Source organism: Indicator indicator, chromosome 3, assembly GCF_027791375.1.
Source record: "Indicator indicator isolate 239-I01 chromosome 3, UM_Iind_1.1, whole genome shotgun sequence".
NCBI classification, from domain to species: Eukaryota; Metazoa; Chordata; class Aves; order Piciformes; family Indicatoridae; genus Indicator; species Indicator indicator.
The window spans coordinates 35,637,035-35,655,123 of record NC_072012.1 but is presented as its reverse complement, the minus strand read 5'-3'; positions in this window follow the sequence as shown (position 1 = coordinate 35,655,123).

The window sequence follows — 18,089 nt, the reverse complement described above, 5'->3', positions numbered from 1 at the left end:
TTTTAGAAATCAGAGAGAAAAGAAAAAGAAGATGTGAATGGGTAGGCTAAAAGAGCAGAGAGTGCAGTGTTGATTCCCTGGGAAAAGCAAAGTGCTTCACTGCCTAAACTGAAGGGAAACAGGGTGTTATTTGTTGCTGCTCATCACCCTCTCACTTTACCTCATGTTTGCACTGAGTTACAATTTGATTGAATATGCAATTTAGACCTAGAAATACCTTGGAATTCACTCTCCTGACTGTCAGGGACAAGATCAGGCTGTGATATTTCTGGCAAATCCAATATTACACTACAGCATGATTACAGCATGCCAGTAGTATCCTGATGGTGTTATTTTCATGCAGCCATCCCAGAAGTATGTGCAGACAGGAATGACTTCCCAGAGCTAAGATGCTGAGAAAGGAGCTGCCGTTTCTCCATCTGTCCGTCCCTATTGTGTTACTTGAATTCCATCACCAAAGATGTGGCTGCCATGAGCCAGCACCGTGTCTCAATTATGCTGCTGTAAATGTGATTGCACTGGTTCATAACAACATTCATTAAAGACAAACACATAAAGAAATAAGAACTTAACTTTCCTTTCTGTCTAGGAAAACTATTTAATCTTTTGATCCTGTTTGTGCTTGCTTACCTTCAAAAGGATCTTAAACATTTTTATATCAAGAGATATGGATGAAGCAGTAAGTTTGCAGGCAATAACAAGCTATCTACAGATATTGTGGAATTCCTGTCATGTGCAGGCTTGTTACCAAGTTGTTCCAAAGCTGATTGCCTGAGGAAAGTTACTTGCTTTTGCAGAGCTCTTCAGGATGTGAACTACGCTGCTTTAGCTTTGTGAAACCTTCCTGCTTTGAGTTCCTAATCACATATGTAAATTGGCCAAACCAGTTTTGCTCATAGCTGAGCCAGGTTGAAACAGAGGTTTGGAAGTACTTCTAAAACAATGTTATCCTGCTGATGTCTTTCACCAAAATCTTGTCAAGATCATGGAGTATTATTTTAGATTGAAAATTCATGAAGAAGGAAGCAGGTTATGTTATGAGTTTGGGCAGTATGAAGCATAATATGATCTTAGTTATGGAGTGGTCAACAGTGCCATATCAATTTCAGATAACTTTAGTGAGGCCAGTAGAATTATAGCAGAATACATTATAGGAGATTTAAATACGTTTGTGGGTTTCCCTCCTATACATCTGCAATCTACATGAAGGTAAAATTCAGATTAACCACTCAGATGGGGAGTTATTAATATTTCCTCTTTTTTTTTCAAATAGTGAAGTGCTCTGAAAGAACACAGGTAACTTAATGGACATGAAAGGAACCTGACATCTTGATTTGGAACATACTCAAATTTCAGTCAAGCTGTCAATCGGGCAGCAATGCTGACATGGAACTTCCTGTGTTCCAGTCGATATCTGCTGCCCCTTGTCCTGTCACAGAATACCATTGAAAAGAGACAAGTATCTTCTTGACATTCACCCTTCAAATATTTATAAACATTAATAAGATCCCCTCTCAGTCTTCTCTTTTCAGGCTAATCAGCTCCAGGTCTTTCAGCCTTTCCTCATAAGACAGATGTTCCAGTCCCTTAATCATCCTCATAGCCCTCCATCGGACACTTTCTAGTTATATCCCTGTCCCTTTTGGGCTGGGGAGCCAAGAACTGTACACAATACTCCAGATGTGGTCTCACCAAGGCAGAGTAAAAGGGGAGGTGAACCTTCCTGGGGAGCCCAGAACTGGACACAGTACTCCAGATGTGGTCTCACCAGGGCAGAGTAAAAGGGGAGGTGAACCTTCCTGGACATGCTGGCCACATTCTTCTTAATGCACCAGAGGATGCCATTGACCTTTTTGGCCACCAGGGCACATTGCTGTCCCATGAATAACTTATTGTCCACCAGGACTCCATAGTCCTTCTCTATGGAGCTGTTTTCCAGTAGGTCACTCCCTAACTTGTACTGATGCATGGTGTTGTTCATCCCCAGGTGCAGGACTCCACACTTAACCTTGTTGAACCTCATGAGGTTCTCCTTTGCCCAGTTCTCCAATCTGTCCAGGTCTTGCTGAATGGCTGCACAGCCTGCTGGTGTATCAATTGTTAACAAATAGATTGCTTATTAGTAGCATATATATAAATTAGTGTTTGGTGTTGGGGTATGCTTCAGATTACTCCTATCTTTACTATACCTAGTTACCTAACAATAATAGAGGCAGCACTGCCTTAGCATCATATCTGACAGTTACAATGCAATTACACGTAATCCAACATAATTCAAAATTCTTTGAACGTCTCTACCTTTTTAAAGATAGTAATTTGTTTTTTGCCCTTGTGTTTTGACTGTGGCTGATTACAGAGAGGTATGAACAGGAGACTTTCCCGTGGTGTAATCAGAATAGCCACAAGAAGAATGACAAAACTAATACATTGCTAAAAATCTATCTCCAAGTGTAATTGTTTGTTACATCACACCTAAATAAAATATTAGCACACATTGTATGTGTATCTATCCAGGTATGTGATGCTCATTTATAATACTTACTTTTTCTAAGAAAAGAATTCTCCTGGGAAAGCAAAGGAGGTCAGAAATCAGATATGGATTGTATCTTAAATGATTTATTCACTCTTAACCTTTTGTAAGCTTTGTAAGTAGGATTTGCACAGTAGTATGTAAAGAGAAAAATGCTTTCATGAAAATTGCTTATGAATGATATGCAGAATGAATGTGCATGTACCAGTCCAGGAAGGGTTTTCAGTGCACAGAAAAGACCAGAGTGGTGGGCCCAACAGCTTACTATACATGCTACTATACATGGTTTGGTATCAAACTTCAGTGTTTTTCAAATATCATCAAAATAAAAGACATCAGTATGATCTGAATAACAAACTCTGTTAGTGCAGTGTGATATTTTCCCACTCAGCTCTCAGTAAGAGTACCTCAGAGTAAGTTTATGCAAAACTGATTTGTGAATAGATCATTTGAAAGCTGCTGGAACTGGTGGTGGAATATTTTCCATTGAGAGCCCTTCTTCCATATTTCAACCATGATAGCAAGGTGTTTGAATCTACTTGTTCCCAGAGTGAGAACGTGCAGGGACTCTTGTCAACAGATTTCCTCTACTGATTATTGTGATCTTTTACTGAAGGTAAAATGGTCACTGCCAATACTCCTGATGGAGAGTTATTTGGTAGGTGTAATTCAGTGTTAATACCTTTGCAGTCAGTTCTTGTGCAGAGTCATATCTGAGCAGCTTTACATCTGCATCTGCTAAACATTAGTTTCTCATTTTTCTCTGATTAGTATCCCTGCCTTCATGTACTCAGCAGAGCAGACTGAAAAAAAAAACCAAGAAAAAAAAGCAGTGAAATAACTAAAAATAGTTTACCTTTTCTTACCAGTTATATTGCAATGTAAAAGTAATACTGAAATAGTAAATATGAAACATCAGCCTTGGCAGGTCTTTACTGTATTTATTACATATTTTTTTGGTGAATTTGCAATTCAAATATTTTGGCATAGGTAGTAATGAAACTATTCCTCGATCGAAACATATGGCAGCAAGGAAAAGAAAAATAAATAATGTCTTGAATGACATAAACCTTACATACATATTTGCTAATTGTAGCAAATTGTATCAAATTGTAGCAGTTGTAGTTATATCTGCTCTCAGTTTATTTGCTTTGTACACACACCCATAGCACATCTGCCTAGAAAAAATTTAATTAATATATGAATTGGAAGTCTTTGTGAAAGTTCTTCATACGGGTAGGTTAGTGTCTCTATATTGGGTCAAATGTGCTAAATGCAGGCAAGATTTGTTCTAGTATGTGGAAGGGCACTGCACATGAATAAGGAAACTGAGACAAGCATGCTGACTTTGCCGTCTTGTGGCTGCTGTAGGCACAAAGACTGCTGCCCCTGCTGGAGGTAGGAAGGGGAGGGACAGGGTATCTGCTGCATGGGTCAGAGTTGTTTTCTAAAGCTGTTGAAATTATTTTTAATAAAGAGCTTTACTATTGAAAATAACCTTTTTCTCTCCAAAATGATTTATGTTTGTGTGAAAAAATGTGCCATGGCTTCTTGTTTACTAGAATCCTTATTTGCCAGCAAAAAAAGGTCACCTTAGCTTTCCCTTCTTTACAAGCATTAAACAGCCTAGGAAAAAAAAAGTCATTCTGTCTCTGACCCACTGGGATGACCCTCTGTGAGAGGGATCAGGTAACGAGTTTGTAGATTGTGAGAGAAGACAAGAGTTAACCACAGTTGCTAATGGTGGCAAGTGTAGCTGTGTTCATTCGGCATGGCTGCAAATACCTGTGTCACGTCTGCGCTATTTCTGCTGACAAATTATTTCACCTGGGAAGCATAAAAATTCCCCCATGTGTTTTGGCCAAAGTAAGGATCTTCTAGACATTGTGTTACTGAAGATCTGTACATTAAAGCTGCAGTTTCTCCCTAAAAGTACCTTAACATCAGGGAGCTTATTTTGTTGTCTAAAGAGAAAACCCAAGGTCTTGATCCCATGCTCATTAAAGCCAGTAGTTTTGCCAGTGGTTTGAGTAGGATGAGGTGCAGGTTTCAAGTGAATTTGCCTTACCAATGTCTCCTTCATTTCAAACAGCTATCCCTGTTCTTTCATTCCGCTAGGACATTTCTGTGAAGACTACTTTTGAATGCTTTCTTGTAAAACCTTAAAGAACTGGCCCAGCTAGGTCAAACTACAGCAAAGACCTTTTCGAATTATCAAACTTTTGGAAAAAAGAAAAACTGTCTAATTTTAGAATTGCATAATACCCTGAAACATGCTAAATGAAAGTATTATGTGAATGATTTCTTGATATACAGGTATATTCTGAAAGTCACTTTAATGCAATGCTGCCTTTTCTCCCTCTGTGACATACAATCTTAATCTGACTGGTTAGTGACCATGGGGACGCCTGAGAATGGACAGGCAGGAATTTGGTCTTCACCCTGCAAAAAGGTGGCAGGAACAATAGCCCAACTAAAGTGCATGTACAACAATGCATGCAGCACGGGCAACAAACAGAAGGAGCTGAAAGCTGTTGTTCATCAGGAAAAATATGACACAGTTGCCATTAAAGAAATATAGTGGGACAGCTTGCATAACTGGGGTGCTGCTATGGATGGCTACAGGCTCTTCAGGTGGAATAGGCAAGGAGTAAAGGTGGTGGGAGTGGCCCTGTGTGTTAAGGAGTGTTTTGATTGCCTTGAGTTTGAGGTTAAAATCAGGGGAAAGGTCAACAAGGCAGATATTAGAATGAGAGTCTGTTACAGGCCACCCATCCAGGCTGCAAAGAGAGATGAATTATTCTGTTAGAAACTGGAAGAAATGCTTGTGAGGCACTTCAGCTTCCCAGATATCTGCTGGAAATACAACACAGTGGAGAGGAAATAGTATAGAAGGTTCCTGTCTTACTTCTCACTCTGGGAATAAGTAGATTCAAACATCTTGCTGTCATGGCTGAAATATGGAAGAGCTCTCAAGGTAAAATATTCCAGTACCAGTTCTAGCAGCATTCAAATGAAATAATCACAAATCAGTTTTGCATAAGCTTACTCTGAACTGTTCTTACTGAGTAGCTGAGTGGGAAAATATCACATTACATTAATAGTGTTTGGTATTCGGATCATCCTGTACTCAGCATTGGTGAGGCTGCACCTTGAGTACTCTGTTCAGTCCAGGGCCCATCACTGGAAGAATGACACTAAGTTGCTGGAATGTGTCCAGAGAAGGGCAACAAAGCTGGTGAGGGGCACTGCACAAGTCTTGTGAGGGGCACTGAACAAGTCTTATGAGGAGCAGCTGAGGGAACTGGGATTATTTAGTCTGGAGGAGGCTGAGGGAAGACTTCATTGCTCTCTACACCTACCTGAAAGGATGTTGTGGTGAGGAGGGGGCCAGCCTCTTTTCCCAGGTAACAAGTGATTGGAGGAGAGCAAATGGTCTTATATTGTGCCAAAGGATGTTTAGATTGGATATCAGGAAAAATTTCTTCACCAAAAGGGTCATCAGGCACTGGAATAGGCTGCCTAGGTGGAGTCACCATCTCTGGAGGTGTTTAAAAGACATTTGGATGAGGTGCTTATGGATATGATCTAAAAATTGTGTACAGGAAGATGTTTGGACTCTTTTCCGACCAGACAATTCTAATTCCTTTAAAAGAATCTATTGTTCCATATATTTGCTGTGTTAAATAGCTTTATACTGCTATTATTCCAACAGGAGCATCCAACTTGGTATAAGATGCAACAGTTTGGAGCCAAGACTGTCTTCTCTTATTTAGACATCAGCAGTACTGTGCTGTGCTGCTCCCATTGCTCTAAGGTTAAAGCCTGTTTTGTGAAGGTGGCTTTTCCATGATCTTTTGTAATCGTTCTTGGTTGTTATGGAGATAAAGCTTATGCAGTCCTTTTTCTGCTTACTTTATCATGCTCCAGGTCCAATAGCTCGGTAAACAACCCATTAGGCAACCTATTTATCTATGTCAGTGCTGCAAGTTCAGACCTCTATTATTCAGGGTATGAATCTTTTCCAGATACCTTTGTCCGGAATAAATCAGTTTTTTTTTTTATTTTTAATTGTGCTCATTTTTACGTGATTTTTAAAAAAGATCAGAAAAATTATTTTGGTAAATAAGTCTTTTCCCCAAAATGACAGTATCAGTTGTCAGCTGAGCTTGTGTTTCAGCTGTTAAGTACAACATAACATGTAAGGTGTTTCAGGTGACTTCCTCCTGAACATCAGTGAATTAATTTTTTTTAAACGGTTCTATTTTCTACTAGCAGGTTATGTACTATGAAAGCCTGTCTGTGGTTTTAAAAAGAATATTATTAAAGGATGTTACCTTCTCTGCATTTTCCACTGAGAAATTAGATGTGGTTTTCTGACCAACTAATAGCTCCATTGAAGAATCAATTCTGAGTGGTTTTTGCTTGTTTTAGGGTTTTTTTTGTGGGTTTTGGGGTGGGTTTTTTTGTTTGTTTGTCTGTTTGTTTTTATTTAGATAGCATTAGCCTTGAAAAGTACCTGTGGAAGTGTCATGAATTCTCTACAGGGATTCTGAATCTCTCTGTCCTTCCCAACAGGCAGAGAAATTTCCTGAGTCAGAGAGTACTTAATTCTTGAATATTGCTTCATAGGAGGAGCAGCTGAAAAGTGGTCTTTCCTGTGAGCTCAGCTTTCTCACTGGGCTTCACCTCCTGATGCAGACTGCAGCCACTCTAACGTGCCTCTCGTCACCAAGAGGCTCTTCCAACCTGGGAGGGGCATCTGGACACTGTGCCCAGTCTGTGCTAGTGAGTGTTGGCATTAAACCAGTTTGGGAGTGTCTTTGAGATCAAATCCTAGGTCTCTGCAGGTACCAATCAATTCTCACATTCTACTTTGGAGCTTGGTTTACAATCCTGAGGTTTATAAATTCTCCATATCCACAGTCACAGAGGTAAAACCTCTGCTGCCCTGAGATGTCTGATCATTTAACTGCATTCATAAATTGTTGGAGGGACTTTGTTCAGAAGAAAAAAAAAACCACCACATTTCTGGCAGCTATAAAATAAGGTACATAGAATATGTTCAGGGCTGTATTCTGCTCTTCAGGGACCACATTAAGCATAAAACATTAACATTCCTCGCTTCCTGAAATTCATTAAATATAACAAGAAATGATCCTGGGAAATGCTTTGGGAATAAAACTCTGCTTATGGAAATATGTTTTTAGATCATATTCTTAAAATTCTTGGGGGAAAAAAAGAAGAGAAAAAAGGCAAAAAAAAGAAAAAAAAACGCAAAGAACAACCTTTTTAGCTCTCTCCTTTGCTCCGTTTCTGTAGCTTCCATTATGGATTATTCTATTGTGAGACTTAATCCTGCAGATAAAATGACTCCTCTTACTGCTGTGCTGACTTGGGTATATTGCATTATGCAGTATTTTTCTTTTAATCCTTATCAAATAAAAGACTTGCTAGGGCACTTTTGTTAAAACACCTATCTATTACAGCTTTATTTTAATTCTAGTCAGTATCAGCAGTGATGATTTTAGAAAATATTTCTGTGACACCTCAACAATGAGCATGCAATATGTTGCCTACTGCTTATAATGTTTGTTTTTGTTTTTCTTTAGAGGAATTTAATATAATTTGTAGATACTAGTCGGGCTGTGAGGACAACAGTCTTCATTTTTAGCATCAATTTTGTCAGTTTTCGTTATGTCAATGGAAGGAGTTCAGCCTTGGTGCTGGATTCAGTGGAACCATATCTGTGTAAATCAAGGCTTAGAGTAGTGTAATAATATATTACATTCATGTAGTTTTGGGATGGGGGAAGAGTTTAGTGTTATATACTGCAATCTTATGGGTGCTCATAAAAGATGTAGTGCAGCCAGTTCTGCTTTGTTACCACCACCTCATGAAATTGTATAATGGAAGAAAAAACAGGGAGAGATGTCCAGTCCCATCTTATAAATTTGAGTCTCTCCACAACATACTTACTTATGTATCGATGTACTTATACATGCAGATTGGAGACAACAAAACATAGATTTTTTTTTTTAAATTATTCAGGATTTTGTGGTGGGTTGACCTTGTCAGGATCATCTTGCCACTTAAACCCAATATAGATTCAATATAAAATGCTATTTCTTTATAATTCTTGAAGTGGACATAGTACTTATACAATTGCCAGACTTGGATTTCTACCTATTAGTGCCTACTTATGCTCCTCTTATGCTGTCCCAAAAAGCACACTTCAGCTGTAACTGCGTGGAACTGCCTCTGAGAGAGGTGTCAGCTGGTCTTTATGCTTGTACTGAATCCTTGGTCCCTCTGCAGAGAGTGACACCAGCAGAGCCAATGTAGTGATACAATGAGTTGTAAGCATCAGTCTTAGAGGTACTGACTTTAAACACAGCATGTTGCTTCTGTGCTTTCCTGTGAGCAGGGTCTAAGTCTCCACGTCATCTTCTAGGGAGTCAGGAACTCTTAATAAATATTAGCCAGTAATAAGGTACTATCAGTCAGCATTCGTCACTGACTGGCATTGAACCAGAGGAATAAATGCAAATTGAAGCTGATTGATAATGACTAATCTCAGCACCATCTGTCAGTGGTACATCTGTCCAAACCCTGTAGTTCTACATCTTGTCTAGCACCACTTCGTATGAGGCTGAGCTGTTAACTTTGCTGCCTCTTGGCTTAGGAAAAGAATGCTTTAGGAGCTGCTATACAGCTAAAAAACTCCTGCTGTTGAGATGCTAGCACATACCATGCACAACTGTTTCAGCAAATTCCAACTTTGTTCCCTATAAACAGTTACGTAGAAACATTTCACTGAAATGATTTACCATACAATACATCAGCCTTGTCATATCTCCTAGACTCCCTGACTGAACAGATTCATCTTGGAGGGAGAAATATTTCCCACACATTCACTCTTTGTGGAATCTTACAGGGAGAGAATGCATGGTGGTAAGGTATATGGTTTAGTCATCTCACATGGAAGGGTGCTTATTTCTCAGGGGTGATGAAGCAATGAATAAATTAGGTTATAGCAAGTGAATACCAATGTACATTACCCCACCACCACATACACAGCATAAGCTGTGTTTTATAGAAAGTATTTAAGAAACACTTCAGAACCCTGCAAAATGTTCTACTGCAATTCTTCAAGTTACAAACCCAGGTTTCCTTAACACAAGCTTGGAAAGAGAAAAATAACTATGCTTAAAATGATTCTGACAGCTTTCTCATACACTACAGTGTCACATGCTTAAATCTGAATTGCAAAATCTACCAGAAGAAACAAATGTTGCATTGCCATCTCTTGTCAGAGCTGATTTTCAAATCCTACCTCTTCAAGCTTTTATTCTGTGGAGGAAGAGCGCCTTTTAGACCTCTTGTTCAATTAATTCAGCCATCTTCTTTTCCTACCCATTACCACAGGACACCTGTGTGGCCTGTCCTCAGAAGGATCATTTTATGGGACATTAGCAGCTGGTAATGGGAAGTGTGTTAGGCTGTGGAGCTCCTCTGAAAACCCCACCAGGGAAAAATCCCCAGCTGCAGGGCAGTACCCCAGTCTTGCTCCTGCTTGTTTAAAGCTGCGATGTGGTCGCTTCAACTTACTGATGAGCCATGTGCAATATAGAGAGTCAAAAAGCAGATGAAAGGTCCAGGGTTATGCCATATAAACATATAAAGACTCAGCAGTCTTCGTATTTGGCAGAAAAGTCTATGGGCCAGACTAATGTAAACAAAGGGAAGCATACCTGCATTTTGAGTTGTCTAGAGGAGATATTTTCTACCTCCAGTTGCAACAGAAGTCACTAACATAAAGCTATGGTTAGCATTAATGTAAGATTTGACTTAGCCAATTTGGGCTGCATAAAATGAAGTGTTTAATCTGACCCAACTCTCAGTGAGTTGTTTGGCACTTTTGAATAGATTACAGTATTTCAAAGCAGTCACTTAAACACCAAGCTACCTGGCTTTCAAAGCAGTCACTTAAACATCAAGCTACCTGGCTACACTTGTCTTTCTCTGAAAATAAGTCTAGATTAGTGAGGGAGAAATTGCCTTTTTTCATAGTTTGGTTCTGGTAAGTGTGAATATTCCAGGAGAGCAGAGGCACAGAAGACCTACATGCACTTTTATGGGGATTGTGAAATATTCCATAATTTAACAAAGTTATCAGTGAGACTGTTGCAGAAAATGTTATTTTTATGGAACAAAATTTTTTGCTGTTTCAGCATGCTGTCTCATCCATGAACTTCTATGTTAACAGTAAAATGTAGTGTTATAATTGATCTTTATGCTGATAGTTTAGGGCTGAAACATGAAAATAATAAGACAGAATGTGGCAGTCCTAAGTGAAAATATTCAGATAAACAAGCGTAATCTTATATGGCTGTCCATTAATTCTAGATTTCCACAGAATCAGCATGCAAAAAATTAATTGCTTCTGAGCCATAAAGATCTTCATATAAAATAGTCAAAAGAACTTTTTTCATTTCATAGGAACTTTTTTTCTCCTGAAGTTTTCTTGCAATGGCTCACTTTTTTTTCTGAGAAAAAAACAAACAAAAACCACCCTGGTTTTATTTCACTTTAAATTAAAACCAGCTCGCCATCCTTTCTGACACAGTGTAGTTGTCACCATGTGAACTATTTGTTTAGACTTTGGTTGAGGCTAATGAAGATCTAAGTGTACTTTGTGATATTTGGGCCTCTTGTGACATCCATATGAGGCTAACAGATACCACATAGATGCAATGGAAGGACTAAGTATTAGGCTTGTGTGTCAGAGTTTTGGTAGGGAGGAGCTACGTGGCGTGACTAAAAGCTTCTATGTCCAACAACTTCAGTGGATTTGGTGAGTGGATAAGGAATTGGCAGGATGGCCACATCCAAAGGGTAGTGGTCAATGGCTCGATGTGCAGATGCAAACGGCTTGAAAGTGGTGTCCCTGCTTACTGCAGTGGGGGCTGGACTAGATGATTTCTAGAGGTCCCTCCCAACCCAGTGCATTCTACGAGTCTGAGTCTCTGATTCTGTGATGCCCTTAAATTACTCCTGTGTCAATGAATTCACCTGAAAAACAGCTATGTTCAGAGCTGTTTCAATATTCATCGGTATTAAAGTTTTGTGTAGTGAACAAGGGATAGAGGAAGATTTGTTATGAAGATATGTTATGAACTGTAGTTAACCTAAATTTTTCAATTCGTTTGATTTCAGCTGGCAGACTCCACAACCAACAGAAACAGATCCTCCTGCTTTGCCTGTGATTGGCAGGATACTCACTACTTCTCTGGACTTCCAATTAAATTACAGTTAAAGTGGGGTTTTCCTCTGAGATTTCTGAGACAAAGCAACATGTATACACACACACACACACACGTACTGCATTTATACACAATTTTAGAAGTTGTAATGAGCCCCTGGGGAGTCCCTGCTACTGACCATGACTCAACTGTGTTAAGAGCTCAGACTCTGATGGCTCAGCTCCAAACCCAGGCATTTCTTTCAATGTAAGAGATGACTTAATGAGTAGATAGTGGGGAACAGATTGGAAGGTGTAGCCTACATGCTTTGGCACTCCAAATATTTGAACTTGTGTCACAGGACAGAAGAAAATTAGTTTAAAAGAAGGGTGGATCTTAGCTGGTGTATTTTGAATCTGTACCCACATGTAGAGAGCAGACGTGCTCAACTATGAGACCCAGAAAAAGCAAGAAATGAGCATAGTAGTCACAAGTTATGCCTCATAGCTTTTTTTCTGGCACCATTTGAGAAATACTGTGGTTGACTATTCCCTGAAGACATACATGCTCACCTCCAAGGTCTTTTTTATTCAGAGTGGAGAAAAGAAGATTGTAAGAAAAAAAGAGACTTGAATAGTGCAGAACCTGAATTAACTGGCTGTAAATCTGTCCTCTACCTTTACTACTTTCAATACACATAATAACTTAATTTCTCTGCTAAGACTGAATTTTGATCTACCACAAATTGGTTTATGAACCCAAGTGAACTAGTCATCATCTCCATAGATTACATATTACATTTTACTGTTCACTACTCTTAAGTTTGGATTCTGCCTCTTTTCAGAAGGGATTTCAGAAAGCTGATGGCATGCTTGTGTGGATACTTACCTGGGTTTCTGGGAAGACAGTAATATCTCAGCAGCTCTACAAACCCCTGCACAGGCAACTGAAATAGGTTCTCAAGTGAAACCTTGAGAAGGAAGAGATCTCATATTTGGAGAATCCAACAGCTGCCCTATTTCTCTGTTAACTGTTAGCTGGAGGGTCAGCAGTGGTTAACCTATAAACCAGAATGTGGAGAATTAGAGAGTTTGTTGACACAAGTCAGAAGGACATTGAAAGGGCTGAGAGGCTGCCTTTCTTTCTCTTCTCTGGAGCCCAAGTGACAGGATATCAGGGATATCCTGAAGAGACCAAGAAACCACTTCTTAAAGAAACTTGTGGAGGAATGTGTTTGAATGGACACTAAATTATTTTACTGTTAATGCAATATAAATTCTCTGTAAATTAATATTGCAGCTGAAATCCTATTAACATTAGTAAGAGAAGAAGGAAGAGCTGCAGTATCTCTGTTGGCTAATTACATCTTATTTTTGGTTATGCAAAGCATTCCAGATATTTAATATTTGATGTTATTTATAATATTTTCTCTGCATATTTGATGTTTCCTTTCCTTTCCTAAGAGCCCTTCCTCTGAATACTGGCTGGCAACAATTAGCATGTGTTTATCATTACTTTAGTGAAGTTTCTCTGAAGCTGTATGCTATGTGAGGCTTTTTGAGCAGATAGAGACCTCTGGCTCAGATGCCAGCAGAGAGTTATGCTTAGAGGCAAGGAAAGGAGAGTTACAGAGGAGGTTGCTCCTCAGTCTAGTTCTGTTTCACCTGGGTGCAAGGAAACAGTCAGATCAAGCTAGGCAGCACAATCAGTGGCTGGCATGGGATGCCAATGTCTTGACTGATGTGAGACTCGTGTGATGAGAGAGGAGGGGTGTTATCACTGTGCTAGCACTGTCAGTATCTATCATATTGAGGTGAACATCACTCAAAATGTATCACACCTCCCCACCTTTAATATTCTGCAGGTGCAGTCTTCAATTAAGGCAAGAGAGAGGCTGATTTGCCAGATGGTTCTGGCAAAGGGCAGAGAGGACCCCAGATTTTTGCTGGCTGAAGATCAAATTTGTTTTACCCCATAAGGTACTAACATTAAAAACTAACTCAAAATGGTTTTGAATTTAGGGATGTGGGTGCTGAATTTTGAATTGACATTCCAGTGTTTTTACTTTAGGGCGTTCATATTCAGCTTGTTAGAGCAAAGGAGGCTTGAACTGTCAGTTCTCATCCTTTGAATATTGCACCAAGCTGGTAGGGCACATTTGCAATACTCACTGAGATATGTACTTTCCCTTATCTTTCAACTGATGAAGTACAGAAAACTGCAACAGAAAAAAAAATCCTCCTATTTGACCAAACTGAACATGTTAAGAAATATTAGGTCTGATTGTGGTGTTGAATTTCCAGATCACACAGGGACAATGAAAGAATGGGAGTCCCAGGAGGAGATCTGGTCTGCCTAGCTTGAATCCTCCCTTCACCTGTGTGATAGTACATAGTGCTATGTCTGCTCCTGCCACTCTTAAATATGTGTAACACATGTTCCAATCTATATGAGCAGGAATCTAATTCCCTGGGGCCAGAAGTAGTGAACAGTCCTGCCTTGTACCTATCATGAAGTGAGCGTTGCTGTCGGCACTAACATGTAGCAGGGCAAAGATGTGTGGCTTTTACCTGCATTCATGGTGGCTACTACAATCAGTTCCCTCGCTGTAAATACAAAACATACCTGAATGAGCTCAAAAGTGCTTTCTCCTCTATGGTTTATGAGGCCTGTCTCAGTCAGAATATAAGAAATCAAAATCTAGTGACAATTCTGTACTGTTCAAGGTAAGTGAAAGTATGTTGCATGGATCCCTGGTAATGTGAAAGGATGTCATGATGTATTCTGAGTAAAAGTGAAATGTAAAAATGAATGTAAGAGGACCTCATTGCAATGATGGTGAGCACCAGACTATGAAAGGTTACCTCTCACACCTATCCAGTAAGATATTGCTTCTGCAGCAATGTAGCTACTGGATGATTTCAGTGGGCACTCAGGACAACCACAGCACATTGAAATGCAAGTGGCTTGTTTTGAAAGTATGTTTAAGAATATTTAAGTGAAGAATATGTAGGTGATAGTGGAAATTCAGTGAAACTATCAGAATACCCTTCACCTCTATGAACCTCAACCTATGCTCTAAACAAGAAGCCCAGTAAAGTTACAGTAAGATTGTACTGCAAGCACTGGAAAGTTACAAAATGCCTGAATTAAGCTTTCTGTATTTCTGTCTGTACAGCCCTCGGCTGTCTCCTTGTTGTGTATGAATTGTGGCAGTTTGACTAAGGATCACATACTGTTTTTTCTGCAAGACTGTCTCAGTCAGTGCCCTGGGTGGACAGCACTCATTGATTGAGTGGCTCAATAGTTTTGTTTTACCCTCACATTTCAGTGCAATGCCCATGGACACATTTACTTTATGCTACGCAAATCCTTCCATGTGACAGAATCAGAGATGTCCTTAAAGGATTTTTCTATGGTGTTACTCACTGTAAATTTTATTCATGCGATATTATCTACTTTTTATAAGCAAAAAAAATTTAAAAAGAGAAAAATTAAAATTAGCCTCTAATTTGGACAGCTAGTTTGAAGCACCAAAGATCATTTATTTTGTAGAGAACTTAGCCCAGTAACTAATCTAGCTTTAGGTAAGAATTTTCTGGCAAGAATAGTGATAGGATTATTGTTAGACTGTCTTAAACACAAGCCCACTCTTTCTCTACAGGATTCCTGTCTTCCTCAATACGAGCCTTTCAGCGTTGAGGGATGTTATATCAGAAACCTGAGTCATTCTAGAAAATGGTCCAGCTCACAACTTTTATTCTGAGTGTTTGATTCCAGTGTTTGAGCTAATGGAGAAACTGGAGATAATGGTAGGTTGATATTGTTCACCATAGTACAGACAGCGTTAGAAGTTAAACATGAACATTACACAAAACTCAGTGCTGACAAGTCCAGCCTTTGGACAAGTTTGGAAGTTCAATTAAAATCTAGCTAATTCGCAGTTTAATTCACTGAAGGCAGAGCAGTGTGGGCTGCAGTAGCATAATCCAAGTGATGCAGGTGTCATGGTTGCAACAGAGCTACTTCAGTCTCCCTGATGGAAACAGCTGGAGGGAAACAGATGGCACCAGGTGCCCAGGATAAAGCCTTGACATGATCAGGGAGAAAACTAATGAACAGTTATTGTCATTCACCCACAGTCCTACATCTTCCTACATCCTCTTGGTATTTCTTAGAATAACTGTAGATGCCTCATGGCAGCTGTCACATTAGCCCTTCACTAGACGAGGAGACAGGAAACTAACTGTTACGGCTTTAACTGGTTGCAGGGTTATATTTCTCCTAGCAACTTTTAACCTCAAAGCAGAGAGTTGCTTTAGATCTTGTCAATATATGTTCTCCATAAGATAAAGAAAAGTAAAGTTTATATAAAGTCAACAGTTTTATTTTATCTGTTTCTTTTGGTGCCTTTATCCCCTCCAAACACTGGGTTCTTCATCACATGCCTAAAGCCTTGAACTCCTCCCATAAGCTTTTCAGCATAGGTTCTCACTGCCCAAACCCACTGCTGTCTATGGGCACAGTATCTCTGCTTCCTCCCTATGCTACCCCATAGCAGGGCTCTTTCACATTCAGAGTCTGGTTCCTTCCTCCATTCATTCCACCTCAATTCTGTCTTTTCATATGGTATCTCATCACCCTCCTGAAGGTCACCTTGCTGTCTCCATCCCAGGGCTTTGTTTAATCTCAGTCCCCCTTTGCCAGCAGCAATAAAGCTGCCAATGTCCCCTCTCCCATGAGGGGACTTATAATGCCTTTTGGTAAAACTCCTGTTGGTCATCCTCCATGATTTTCCTCTTCCTTATCTTCATCCATGCTCATCTTAATCCTCCATTTTGCCTCACATCTATGTTGTTCCCAGCTGGGCAGAAGAGATGGCCTCCCTGCTTGTAGCTCCTGAGCCCAGTGCTGCACAGCAAGGGCCAGTAGTGAGAAGGACAGCCCTCCTCTGTCCTCCAACAGCAAAGTCCAGCAAAGTTATGAGCGACTGCAAACAGGGGCTTATAATGCAAAGTGGCATAGGAATTTAAGTCATCATCATTACCCACCCTGCCAGTGACGGTGGCATCTTTAGCAGTCAACAGAGTGCAGAAGACAGCTGATGTGTGTCACTTGCATTACCTGTTCTTACACAGTGAAACCACGTGCTAAAAAAATATTTTTACTTACTGTAGATCTGGCTAAATCACACAGTTCCTTCTGCTTTTCTCTGTATCTCTGACATGCAGCTCATATAAAGCTAGTCATATGATAGAGAGAGAAACAACAGAATAGCTCCTGAAAAATCTTCAATAATATACCCTTGTCCCCACCAAGCAATCCACAGTATTCCAACAACACAGCTATTAAAATTAAGGCTGTTAACAAACAGATATATGAAAATTCAAGGTGCCCACTACCTACCTGGACTTATCTAAATAAATACCAGCGTATTTATATGACAACCTCATGGAATGTCTGTTCTTCAGAGCATTCACACTGCAAGAGGGCTGTTTTGTTTCTCATAAACAGATATTTTAATGATGTAGGATCTATGTATGAAGATAACTTTTGTTGTCAATTTAAAATTAATCAAATGGCAAATTAAACTGGCAAATGGAATTAGCCAAGTGAGCTAAGACACTGCTGAATGTTCAGCTTAATGAGGGCATCTTGTATACCTGGAATAGTCTGGAACTTGTCTGGAAGCATTACATTCTTTGAACTTGTCCTTGCATCTTTTAGGGAATGGTATGTACCTTTCAAAAACCAAGAAACATTGAGAAAAAACCATGGGGAAGCAAATATAAAAGAAAATTAACTAGCCAGGTATCACAGATTACAGTGTGATAACTTATTGTTTTGTGACATTTAAATTATTATTCTTGCACTATTAAGAAAGCTTGGAAAATTTAAAGTACAAAACTGCAACACAGGTTTGGAGTGTCAAGACATTGATCCATCTAGTGTTGCCTCACACCTCATCTCAGGCATGATTCTTGAGAGGAGTATACTCAAATCACTGTAACTGACAACTGCAGAGTCACTGGGGAATTTTTTCCCCATATCTTCTCACAGTTAGTAGATGATTTATAGATGCTCTCCTCCTGTAACTGTTCATCCTTCTTACTATCCTGATAAGCTCGCAGATGCAATTATAACCAGTAGGAATGTAAATATGATATATTAAAAATAAACAAGAATCAAGAACTTAATTTCCTTTTGTCAGTTATAGCAAGTTGATTTTGACTTTCACTGAAGAGTTTGACTATACTTAGCTCTTTGTCATTCATTCCACTCATAAAGTCAAAGAAAATAACTTCTACATAAAA